This window comes from Phocoena sinus, chromosome 4, assembly GCF_008692025.1.
Source record: "Phocoena sinus isolate mPhoSin1 chromosome 4, mPhoSin1.pri, whole genome shotgun sequence".
NCBI classification, from domain to species: Eukaryota; Metazoa; Chordata; class Mammalia; order Artiodactyla; family Phocoenidae; genus Phocoena; species Phocoena sinus.
The window spans coordinates 23,173,491-23,186,788 of record NC_045766.1 but is presented as its reverse complement, the minus strand read 5'-3'; the positions used below and the strand labels follow the sequence as shown (position 1 = coordinate 23,186,788).

General features: G+C 43.2%; 1 protein-coding gene across 4 annotated transcripts in view; it reads right to left on the bottom strand.

The window, feature by feature from the left end:
* The window catches only part of PLS1 (plastin 1), a 114,390-nt gene that overhangs the window by 92,976 nt on the left and 8,116 nt on the right, over positions 1 to 13,298 (bottom strand). For 2 of the 4 annotated variants that reach the window (XM_032630097.1, XM_032630098.1), the window contains exon 1: positions 11,487 to 11,581. The exons of 1 other annotated variant lie outside the window; for it this stretch is intronic. The gene's annotated coding sequence lies outside the window, so the exon portion shown is untranslated. Of the gene's footprint in view, positions 1 to 11,486; positions 11,588 to 13,298 lie in introns of those variants that run through there. One more of the 4 variants, XM_032630095.1, reaches the window with a different exon arrangement.

Here is a 13,298-nt window from a genome sequence, read left to right as displayed (position 1 = left end):
ATAAAACACAGGCCTGGAGTTAGCAGTCTGAAACTAAGGCACCATGGATCTTAAGTCTCTACAGGCAAGTAGAAGCTAGAAAATATTCGGTATGTGAGTGGGGTGGGGGTGGGTATAGATTCATCTATTCATTCATTCCTTTTCATGTTCCATTCATTCAACAATTTATCAAGTGCCTCCTCGCATTCAGGCAATGAGGATACAAAGTGAAAAAAGACACAGTCCTGCCCTCAAGAAACTCACACTCTGCATGGCCACAAGTGTGGCCACAGAACTTATAACAAAATAAATCTTCGTATTGGAAGATTTTGATCTAACATGCATATTGTATCATTCCTATTTTATCTTATTTAATCCACAACAAAAAAGAAAAACAAAACGCAAACAACAACAAAAACCAAGGTTCAGACAGGCTGAATGACTTGGAGATTCTCCTACCCACTGAACCTCTCAGCTATGGATGAGTCGAGTCACTCAGCTCTGTCCCACTCACTCACCTCTTCTATTGATAGGAGCCACCTCTTCTATCAATCAGCTAGCAAGCGACAACGCAGGGTGGCAACTTCTACTTATGAATCCACCTTTTTTGCTTTTCCCACCACACTGTAGTTTTAAACACAGGATTCTTTTTAGGAGACACACACGGAAGATTCTCAAAATCTCCACTGAGACACAAATGTCTTTACCATCTGTGGACGTCACCCCAAAAAGATGAACAGAAGGCCTTAGTACCTTCTATTCCCCAGAGACAAGCTTTTCTAAACCAGTACTCAACCAGTAGAATCTCCCAATGTATAGCTAAAGCATCCCAAAGAGACACCAAGTCGCCTTTCACTTTCACCTCTGTATCCTTCAGCACTTGAAGTCAGTTTGAAAGTATCTGTTGAACACCATGCTTACAGCCTTAGCCTTCACTTTTGAATTCCCTTCTCTTCCCAGAACAACCCTGAACAAGTACTATAATCACTTGACTTGGTGATTTATTTTTATCTCGTTTTTTATAATCTGTCTCTCAGAAATTGAAATTGGCTGTCCTTTTATATTTTACATATTTTTGAAAGACACAGAAGCCTTTAATATGATGGATTAATTTTTGCAAGTCTGTAAGATGACTGAAATACACATATTAAAATCAGGGACTTCCCTGGCGGTCCAGTGGTTAGGACTCTGTGCTTTCACTGCTGAGGGCGCAGGTTCAATCCCTGGTCGGGTAATTAAGATCCTGCAAGCCAAGCGGCACGGCAAAAAGAAAAAAAAAAAAAGAATTAAAATCAGAGCCAGGAAAAAAGCATTTTTAGGTGTTTTTCCAAAAGAATATGAACCACAGGTCAATACACGGCAAGAAATGGGGTTCCTCCTCTTCCGATGTGTTGGGAGTCAGGAGTAAACCGGAAGTGAAAGTAAGCCGAGATAAACCTGACTCACACTGCCTAAAGAATGAAGTCCAAAACCCGCAACCTCATACTCAAGAGGTTCCACCATCTTCCCAAAATGCTTTTCCAGTCTTATCTCCCTGTACTTTCCATAATGAACTGGAGAACTCAGCACTGGCTGAACCCGCGTTTCCCTGCTGCACCTCTGTTTGAAGGTTCAGTTGCTCCTTTGTCTGGAACACCTCTCCCCATAACTCCCCCCGCTGCCCACTCTACCTGGTGAGCACCTGCCCATCCTTTACTGCCTACTTCATATGCTTCCTCCTCCACTATTTTCTTTATGTAGACAAAAGGAAGCCCTCTTATCAGCTGGCTCACAGAGATGGGTAAAACATCAGAAGACAGCATAAATGATCACCCCATCAACTCTGCCCTGCCTGCCTTAATTATTCCAATGGAAAGTGAAACTTCCTCCTTCTCAGACCTATCACGGTTGGCTCCTATCTTTCTTATAGCACTTAGCACCAGCTGCCCTGTACTGGAGCCAGGAATTCATATATCTTAACCTTCCTACGAGTCTGCACGTTTTTCTGAGGGGCAAGGAAGGAACTTTCTGCAATTGTGTACATCCTACCTCTGACCTCAGATCTTGCAAGCTATTCCAAAAATACTTATAAAATGAAGTTTAACATTACATCCAGATTAACAAAATAAAATCCAAATACATACTCCTTGAGTTTATCAGTCATTCACGCTTGGTTTGGGTCAACTCCTAACATCTTCTGGCTGATGTCAGCTGTTCAGCTCTCCATAAGTGGAATGTCATACTGGCTGAACCGCAGTTATTTCAAAAATATGGAATACAAGAAAAGGGCTGGTTTCTTGGGAGAACTGGGGGGTTGGGGTCAGGGTGGAGCGGGTAAGGAACTTCCAGAGGGCAGCAAAGGGCACAAGGCAGCAACCACTTGGTAAATGAAAATAACGATTAAAAAACCCTGTAACAACAGTTTTATGAAGTTAGTACCGTTTCAAAAGAAAACCACTTGTTTCTAGCTCTCCTATCTAACCTACATTACTATACTCTCCTCCAGTGGCTCTCAAAGTGTGATTCCCAGATCATCAGCCTCACATCACCTGGGAACTTGTTGAAATGAAATTCTCCAGCCCAGATGAACTTATTTGCACAGCAGAAATAGAGACACAGATGTAGAGAACAAAAGTATGAATACCAAGGGGGGACCAGAGGTGGTGGCGAGATGAATTGGGAGATTGGGATTGACATATATACACCACTATGTATAAAACAGATAACTAATGAGAACCTACTGTATAGCACCGGGAACTCTACTCAGTGCTCTGTGGTGACCTAAATGAGAAGGAAATCTAAAAAGGAGGGGATATACGTATATGTATAACTGATTCACTTTGCTGTACAGCAGAAACTAACACAACACATAAAGCAACTATACTCCAATAAAAAATTAAAAAAAAAGAATATAGGAAGGGCTTCCCTGGTGGCGCAGTGGTTGAGAGTCGCCTGCCAATGCAGGGGATACGGGTTTGTGCCCTGGTCTGGGAAGATCCCACATGCCGTGGAGCAACTAGGCCTGTGAGCCACAACTACTGAGCCTGCATGTCTGGAGCCTGTGCTCCGCAACGGGAGAGGCCGCAACAGTGAGAGGCCCGTGCACCACGATGAAGAGTGGCCCCTGCTCGCCGCAACTGGAGAAAGCCCTCGCACATAAACAAAGACCCAACACAGCCAAAAATAAATATAAAATTAATTAATTAATTAAAAACAAAAGAATATAGGAATAGCAGACATAGGAAGCAGCCTATATTACTATATTCTCTCTGCTACTTATTACCCAATCTCTCATTACTCCAGTCCCCATTATAGTTAATAATTCTTTATATTAAACTTTCCCTGCTCAAAAAAAAATAAAACTAAAATATAGACCCAACTCAAAAGAAAAAAAAATTCTCCAGCCCCACCCCAGACCTAAATAACGAGAAACTTGGAGCTGGGACCCACCAACCTGTTTGTTAACAAGCTCTCCAACTCATTCTTAGGCCCAATCACCTGTTAGAACACATTAAAGTACCTGCATTTTCCTGAACAGGTCAGCTCCATCCTGTCTCCGTGCTTTTGCTCATGCTGTCCCTTCCCCAAGGAATGCTTTTTCCTCTATGTATTCTCTGTAGATTGAACTTGTGCTTTTCTTTCAAGGCTCAGCTCAGAAGTCTTGACATCTTCCTCAACCCACTGAACAGAATGAACTGCTCTCCATTCGGGCTCCCCCAAAGCCTCATTCTGCCCTTCCTCCTGGTACTCACCTGTGTCCCAGGCTGTCTCTGTGTCTGCCTCCCCCAACTGACTGAGAACCTGTGAGTACATGGACTGTGCCTCACTTATAGTGCTGTCGCAGCCCAGCTCCCTTTCGGCAATCAAATCCCTTTGATTTTGCAGAGGAAGAGGGAAAAGTATTCTGCAACAAGCCCCCGATTGACCATGAGAAGGATGCTGAGAGGCATCCAACTCCTCTCTCTCCACAATGGAGATGAATAAATACCCTGTCAAGTGAGATCTGAAGTTTAGGGGGCAGTTGTTGAAGGCACCTTTGGGACCAGAGACATCACTTAAAGAGCTCCATAGTCGAGGCTTAGCCATAAACACATTTAAGATTTTATAAAAGCCAGATGTCAATTTCATAGAGAAATTATTCCCTCTGGTCAGTAAAAGAAGGAAATATGGATTGACTGAAAGAGCACCGGATTTGGGGTAGACTGGCGTTCCATGAGGACAGGGACCCTATACCTGTCTTGGCCATCACTATAGTTCCAATGCTGAGCCCTAACAGTCTGTCAAATGTTGAAATGAAAAGACACAGATGTGAATTCCATCTCTGCCATTTCCAAGCCAGGTAACCTCAGGCAGGCAAGTCATTCATTCTCAAAGTCTTGGCCACTTATCAATGAAAGGCAGCGAAGCTGGAAAATTATTATATCAATAAATACCTTACCTTCTCACCTTATAGGTTACTAATTGCTTTCACATTTACTAACTTGTTTAATCATCAAATCTGCAGCTGAAGAGAAGACCTGTCTTCTCATGGGGTCAGAAACAGAATCACAGACTTTGACTTCTCATCCACGGCCCTGATCATAGGCCAACTGATTTCAGATATCTAAACTTTAATTACCCTACAGGGCTCATTTTGATTGAGCAATAAACATTCAGAGATTCTCAGATTACCTTTTTGCCACGGATGCTGATCTTGGGTTTAACTTGAGCTGTTTGAGGATAGGAAGAGGGATCAGGCCAATTGCTGCTAGTGCTGTTTTCCCAAAATTAATTCACTTGGCATGAGAACTTTTGCTGAAAAACATCATTCAGTTTTTGTGAGCTGTGTTTCATGCCTGGCACCTCATTGACCTAATAACACTTCGACTCTGAAATAACTGGGCCACTCTTGGCAATACCCCTTGGACCAAAAGAGTGTCCCAATGACCCTCTGAGGGGAGAGGAAGGAAAAGGGAGACTTGACCAGGACAAAATGCTGAGAGAGCTTTCAAGTGAAAGAATTACGGAGTCTTTAAGAACTTTTGATTTGTTCCCAATGGTTATAAATACTAACTTGCTATTGAGCTGAAGGTTCAATTATGTACTAATTTGATATTATCATTCCACCAAATTATTGATGAACAGCATTAAAACCCTAAGCAGAGACATTTATCAAACCTCAGAATTCTAGTTTGCATTGATTTTTACCTATAAACAGTACACAGTATATATCATCAAGGACAAAAAAAAAGAAAAAAACCAATATAGCCATAAAAGGTGGCGTTTAAGATGACAAAGTGAAAGGAGACAAAAAGTCTACTTGTGCCTTTGATCATTCACTGTAAACGAGTCAGTTCTGAGCCCGTTTTTCTTTCATTTTAACAATTTAATCTAGATTCTGAGCAACAGCTATGGGAACAAAGTGTGAATGCAGCCTAAGGCATTCAAATTTCCTCGATCAACATCAGTTTTAGGTCAAAGACTGTCATGCATCACTTTGGGTTTTACAATTGTGATCCACGGAGATAGGTTTACTCTTTTATTCATGGAATGCAGAGGCCCCATGTGGGAATTCATTGTAGGGGGCAATTAACATGAAATCCTTCTACATACATTTACCATTACCAATGTTTTAAACTCAAATTCAATCCAAATTCTATTTTGACAGCACTGCTAAAATCTCTTGTTTTTTGGTTCTCTAACAAATTGAAGGGGCTTTCATCATTTTTCTTTTAAATGTTATTTCCTGGGACTGGATCTTTAAACAATTTATTGAGTTTCTCAATAATGAAGTAATTCTGGTTTCCTCTAATACTGAGTTTCTCCTGTCAACCATTCCCCAAAACCTTTTGCTTCCACCTTACTAAGATATCCATCCACCTTACTATCAGAAAAAGAGTTTCTCGTGTTTTCTTTGTGGTTGGCTTGGGTTTTCTGAAGAATGCATGTCTCTGTGCAGTGAGTTATAACCCAAATATTCTTGTAGTTTTATAGCTCTGAATTGCTCAAAAAGAAAAATCTAGTTTATTATAAAGTTTAAAGTCTCCTTCACAACTGGACTTTATGAACAAATAACACATAACTCTCAGAAGAGAAAATACTTTCTGATGAAACAAGTGTTTTAAATAAGAGAAAAACTCTCCTAATCAGTCCTCTCTCGCCCTTTCTGTGCCCACAGTATTACTAAAAAGCAACTCGCTTTCCCAGAAGCCACGCTACATGTTTCTCACCAGAAAAAGTAAGTAGGCACTTTCAGACACGGTAGTACTGAAAAGAAATAAGACGATCAAAGTTAACACAGCCTCACATCTCATGTGACTTTATATGTCAGCAACAGTTCCAGCAATCAAAACTGTATAACCATTTTATAACCAATAAACCGGCAGGCATCACAAAGGCCTCTTTCTCCCTGATTTTCATCAAAAGGTTGATTTGGATTTTTGGATGTTGAAACACGTAATGGGTAAGGGCCTGAAGCAGGCGGCGGCCTTTCCTTTCGCGTCCAGAGACAGGCCCTGAGAATGCACAGAACCAGCACAGAGGCAGAAGCAGGAAACGGACAGAGGGGCTCAGGCAGCACAGGGAGGAGAGGAACATCCTCAGCTGGATTCTATTCTGAGACTCCCATGAGAGAGTAATGTGGCACACCAAGCAGGGAGGTACGGGACATTTTCTCACAGCCAAGTCAGCTGGTCAAGGCTGACGCCTGCCAGCCCTGACCCTAAATCACTTGTCTCTGACCCCGGGGCCTTCCCTGAGGTATCGACACCCACCTCCAACTGCAACGTGTCCACACTGACGTCAGAACTACCTGAACTGAAGGATCCCAGCAGAAGTGTCCAGGTTTGGATTCAGCCTGGGGGTTCTGACCACAGTTCAAAGATCTGAGATCAGGGTTAGGGTCAGGACCCACAGATCTTCCAGGAGCTCCCAACGATGGATCCTGCCACCCCAGGTGAAAAAATCCTTATGAACTGTTCACCCTAGAGTCCTTAGGCTTATACACAAGGTGAGTGTCTCACCCCCCAACTCCAGAGGCATCTCCTGGATCCCTACCAACTCACCTGCATCACCCCAAAAGAGCTTTATGGTGCACCCAGAGAAAGAGCTGCTGTCTCTGCCTCCAGGAAGGCTTCAAGGGTGAAAAGGAGATAAAGACTGAGTGGAATAATTTTAAAAACAAAACCCAGAAAGATTCATCACTGTTGTTTTGTTTCTCTTATGAAAGTCTGGCTCAGTGAATGTTGGGAGTGTCACCAGATAAAATCTGTAGCCATTCTAAGCATCTGTCAGGGTTACCACATTTATCCATTTTGCATTTTGTTAAGCTATTTGATTAAGTTACTTTAGCTCTCAGTGCCTGAAGTCAGGTGGGTCTGGGATCCAAGCTCAGTTCAGCCACTTGTCCATGATGTGACCTCAGAAATGTGATTTTTACCTAAGTCTCAGTTTTCCTGGCTATAAAATGGGAATAACATTTGCACCAACTTCATCGGATGGTCTGTAGAGATTCAACGACATATTGCTTTTAAAGTGTTTAGTACAGTGTCTGATCCGTGGAAAACATTTTAAAATACTAGCTACTAATATTACTATTATTATTTGGAGAAAGTTACATAGTACAGTCATTTTACACAGGGTTATGATACATTACTCTGGAATTTAATACCTGAGTGTTAACTGTATGTGACATTAACTTCAACATACTGCTTGACCTTGCATTTCACTGTCCAATCAACTTGGACTAACGTCAAGATGAAAAAAAAAAGTAATTCCTCTATACTTAGCCAACCCTTCCCTGCCCCCCCAGTAATCATCTCTCAAACTCCGTATCTCCTCCCAAGTGTTCTCTCTTCTTGACTCATAAGAAGAGGCATCACTGCCAGTTGAAGATGGTGATCAACTACAGTGTGATTGTCAACAGAAAGGATGTGTGCCCTCCAACAGCTCCCTCAATGCTGTGCGCAGCTCAGTGAAAAGACTGTGTTTTGATTTGCAAAACGGCTATTTGCAACATCTGTTCCAAGTAAACAAATATACCAAACTACTTCTTGATCCAGGATTTGGGGTTTGGAAGCCCTGCCTTCTGTCTTGTTTTTCCAGGTGGAGAGTCTGATCACAATTCTCTCTCTCTCAAGCTTACCTCACGTTCCTGGGTCATAAACACCACGGCCATCACTCACTACCTCCCCGTAGTGTAAAATATCTCTCCCAAATACACTCTCAGTCCACGGACTTGGGGCCCACCCGTTTGTATCTTCTGCCACTGACAAGCTAAGCCACGATGTCCTTTCCAGACTCCTCCTCGACTCCAGATCCCCAGGTCTGCAGCCTTGCCCCTCATTCAACCTTGAACTGGCCAGTCATCCTTTGTGTGTCATCTCTTCCAATGACACAGACATCCTCCCATTGGCCACCAAGTTCCCCTCTTTAGATTAGGTCTCTGAGGGCTTTTGATCCACAGAACATCTCCAACTCAAATTAATCTTGGGGTCATCAATCTTGAAAAGTTAAGGACTAGTAGCAATGAAACAAACTAGGGCAGAGGCTCTGGCTAAACCACTAACTAGCTTAGCTAAGTACATCTCAGCTCCACCTCTACATCGTGAGGGGATGGTCTGGATAAAGTGCTACCTTATAGCTCTAAGATCCTAAACTCCCACCCTCCCCATGTTATAGTACACTTGTTTATTTAGTAATGCAATAATTATTGAGTATCTAATACTGCAAAGCTACATGCCTGGCACTGTGAGGGATTAAAGGTCATCTCCCAAAGAACTTATCATCTAGAATGGCAAATGAGACAACCACATCAACAACTGTAAGAAACAGAAAGAGAGCATGTCACTGTTGGAGGTTATTTATAAAATAAAAAGAACATTACCAACACCCCAGACCTGAAGCTAAAGCAACTTTCAGAGTATCTTTTCTTCTTTGCATCTAGTTTCTGGCAACGCGGCATGCGGGATCTTAGTTCCTCGACCAGGGATTGAACCAGTGCCCCCTGCAGTGGAAGCTCAAAGTCTTAACCACTGGATTGCCAGGGAAGTCCCAGCATCTAGTCTCTTACAAATGCTTTCCCCTTTACAACACTTCTCACATCTGTGCCCTCCACTCTGCATTTAGAATCACATGCTTAAGTCCAGGCCTTAGGCAACTCTCCCCTGTTATGATTTGACTCCTGTCCCCAGAAATGCCCTAAATGATCCATCATGACCTCTCACGAAGATATGAGAATCATCCCATCAGGCTGGTTTGACTTGGCCACTGTCTTGCTATAGCTCTAAGGTGGCCTCCCTCATTTCACAGAACATCCACATCAAATCCCTTTACCAAACCGTCCCTACTTCACTTCCTCCCTCCCACAAACAGTACCAAGAACATTACTGGTGCTTAGTTCTGGGTGGGCTGTCTAAGTCATAGGCTTGAAGCTCCAAGAGCTTACACACACTGGTCAGGAAGTTGGGTTATGTACTAAAATTCAACAATCCTGGATACTAAAGACGAGGGATACTAGCACAGGCAACAGTAATAAACGTTAGAGGGTTCAGAAGGGGGAGAGCTACTTTCTGGCTGCAGTAATCAAGGAAGCCTTCTAGGAAGAGGCACACGTGAGCTACACCTTGCAGCATACGCAGGACTTCAACATGGAGGGAGGCAAACAAGCATTCTGAGGCAAGGAAGGAGGGCGTCTTCAAGACCAGCCAATTGTTAGGTGGGGCTTGAATGAGAGGGTACTCTTTGAAAGGAGTTTACAAGGTACTAGCAAGCTTAGTAGCAGGAATAGCTAATCTTCTGCCTAAGCCAGATTACAAAGTATAAGGAGGTAGAAGAGAAAAAGAAAATGTAATAATCTAACCAAACTCTGAGGAGAGTATTGGCCAGGGATGGTAAAAAGAGCCCTGCAAATCAGAAAACCTGGGGCCTGGGCCCAGCTTTGCCAAGGAGGGGCTCCAGCGGCCACAGCAAGTCATTTAACCTCCTTGGTTTCAGTTTTCTCATTTGTAAACTGAAGCAGCTGAACTGGCTGACCTCGAAGGTCTCCACTGGCCAAAACTAAACCAACTGTATATTATTTCTGCCATTAAAACATTCATCATGGGCGGGGGCAGGAGGGGGGTGAAGGAAAAGTCAGATATCTGTATTCCCTTCCCATATAGGTTTCTCCTCCTGAACTAGAAATTTTTTTTCCTAAACTTATTAATTCTATGTACACGCCTCCCACATCATAAATTTAACACTTAAAGAATGTTCAGTGTGGGGTCCCCAAATTTTGTTTATGGCTTACAGGTTATCCAAGAAATTTGTGCAGCATATAACCTTAGCTTCGTACACGCGTTTCCAATACCGCAGCCCCAGGGTAAAATATCTCTGTGAACTATTAAATGTGACAGGGTAAATAAAGGGGAGAAAAGTGAGAATTCTGTTACTCATCTAAAAGACCGCTTCCCGACATGGATGGATCTAGAGATTGTCATTTTGAGTGAAGTCAGACAGAGAAAGACAAATACATGATATCACTTAAATGCGGAATCTAAAAAAATTGGTACAAATGAACTTATTTACAAAACAGAAATAGAGTCACAGATGTAGAAAACAAACTTATGGTTACTAAGTGGTAAGGGGGGAAGAGATAAATTGGGAGATTGGGACTGACATATACACACTACTGTATATAAAATAGATAACTAATAAGAACCTACTGTATAGCACCGGTAACTCTACTCAGTACTCTTTAATGACCTATGTGGGAAAAGAATCTAAAAAAGAATGGATATATGTACATGTGGAGCTGATTCACTTTGCTGTACAGCAGAAACTAGCACAACACTGTAAATCAACTATACTCCAATAAAAATTAGTTTAAAAAAATAAAATAAAAGACCGCTTCCTTTTAAGACCAAACGATGCCTGAAATAACAGTAATGTAGAAAAGTAAGGGGGGGGGAATCTTCAACTTTACGAAGTCTCTACTTAAAAATGCAGCTGAAATGCAGAAAGTTTTGGGCACTGAAATGCGCTGAAAGTTAGTTGTTTTTTTTTTTTATGCCGCATCCAGGGACCCCCTACTCCAGGAAAGGCACCAAAACCAGAAACCACGGATGCTGATTTCACTCTAGTCCTACTGATCCTATGCACCAAAAGACCAAAGGCAAATAAACCAGTCACAGAAGTCCAGCGAAACAGGCTGGATCAGAAAGCCTCACCAGCGGCCACTCAAAGTTTAAAAGAGAGGAAAATAGAAAAGTTAACGCAATGCCTAACTTCATGCAGAGAATCATAATGCAGTACTCAGGCTTAGTGGGTAAATAGCATAAATACACGAGTTAACACCTGCCGGCACTACACGCTGCCCAGACTGAGCAGGAGCGCGCCCTAAGGTCGGCGGGCGCCGCACTGCACAGCGGGCTCCGGGAGCCACCTCTCCAGCGAGGGAAACCCGGAGAGACTCCCCTGGAGCCGCCACGGAGCGCCTGCGAGGAAGTAAAGCTTTGTTTTCTGCCTGTCGGTTCAGGCTTCCTCTCGGACCCCACCGCCGCGCCGCGTACCTGCCCTCCAGTCTGCAGCTCCCGCTCCCGCTCCAAGCACCCGCAGGTCAGTTCCGCGGCTACCCTGGCCGCGCCCGCCTAGCTGCTGCGCTCGCGTCACTACGCATGCCCGGCCGGCACCCGGGTCAGCAAACTTGAAATCCACTTGCCGGGTTTTGGTTGCGGCTCCCAGCGGAAATGACCCGAGGCCAAGAGCTGAAGTGGAGCTGCAGGTGCTGGGAGAGGAGAGGCGGGGAGTGGTGGAGGGGCGCTGCGGCAACTTTATCCTTACTGCCCAAAGCTACCCAGGACGCACCTTCCTCCAAGCCTAAAGATGACCATCTACACAGTTGGAATGATCTTAGCACAGTACTTCTCAAACTTGAGTGTGGATCTGAAGCACGTGGAGGGCTTGTTGAAACATAGTTCCCACACTCAAGTGTGGGACCATTCGCATGCCTAACATTTTCACAGGGGAAACAGGTACTACTAACTTGGATACCACATGTTGCGAACCTCCGGTCAAAAGAAAAGATATACATATTTGGTATTAAAAGAGGAAAGTTTTCTCTCCCCTTCTCCCTCTTTTTGGGATTTCACATAACACTTCCTCTCCATTTAACAGCCACACCTGCTTAAAAAATAAATAACTACAGCGCACACGCAAAGGTGGGATAGTTCCTCTAGCATGTGAATCAAGTAAGTGGAATGCAACGAGTTCTCACGTATTTTGCCTGTAGCATGGCCTATGGTTGTGGTGTCTCCAGCTGTGTCCAGGCAACAGGAGGGGGCCCTAATTTGTTGCCCCTTTAACTCAAAGTCCTGTGTGACCATTTAGCGCCTAGCACAATACTGGGTACAAAATAGGTACCCAAGAAATCCTGAGATGATATTAGTATGGCTTGAGAGATGAAAAAGAAGGATGTTGGAATTATTTTAGGAACCCAACAGAATCGATAATCAATTAAATATGGAAGTACGTGGGCTAAGGCTGAGGAGAATAAGGATATCTCCCTGCCTTCCACCTAGAGAAATCAGTGGCTTAAGTATCCTTATCTGAGCCCAGATATAAAGGAGTTGTGAGTTATCACAATACATTTCTTAAAACGTTAAACACACATCTGCCATATAATCCATCCATTCCATTCGTAGTTATTACCCAAGAGAAGTACATGTTCACACAAAGATTTGAATATGAATGTCCACAGTGGCTTTTTTTTTCACAATAGCCCCAACCAGAAGGAACCCAAATGCCCACCAACAGGTGAATGGATAAACAAATTGTGCAATATCCATCTATGCAATGGAATACTACTCAGCAAAAAAAAAAAAAAAAAAAAAAAAAAGAAAGAATTACTCATATGGGCTTCAACATGGATAAATCTCAAAATTATTATGCTGGGTGAAAGAGGCCAGAGACAAATATATGATTCCATCTATATAAAGTTCAAACTAACCTAAAGTGACAAAAAGCAAACCAGTAATTGCCTGGAGCCAGGGGTAAAGGGAGGAATAGGCTGTCAAGGGGCAGTAAAAATCTTTTGGGGATGATGGAAAAGAAATCTTGTCTTGATTATAGTGGAGATTTCACAGGAGACTCCAACTGTCAAAACTAAATTGTACACTTTAAATTTATTAAATGTATTTTATATAAATTATTTCCCCATAAAGGTAAAGAAAAAAATGGTGGGTTTTTTTTGGCTGCGTTGGGGCTTCGCTGCTGCCTGTGGGCTTTCTCTAGTTGAGGCGGGCGGGGGCTACTCTTTGTTGCGGAGCACGGGCTCTAGGCGCGTGGGCTTCAGTTGTTGTGGCGCGTGGGCTTAGTTGCTCCGC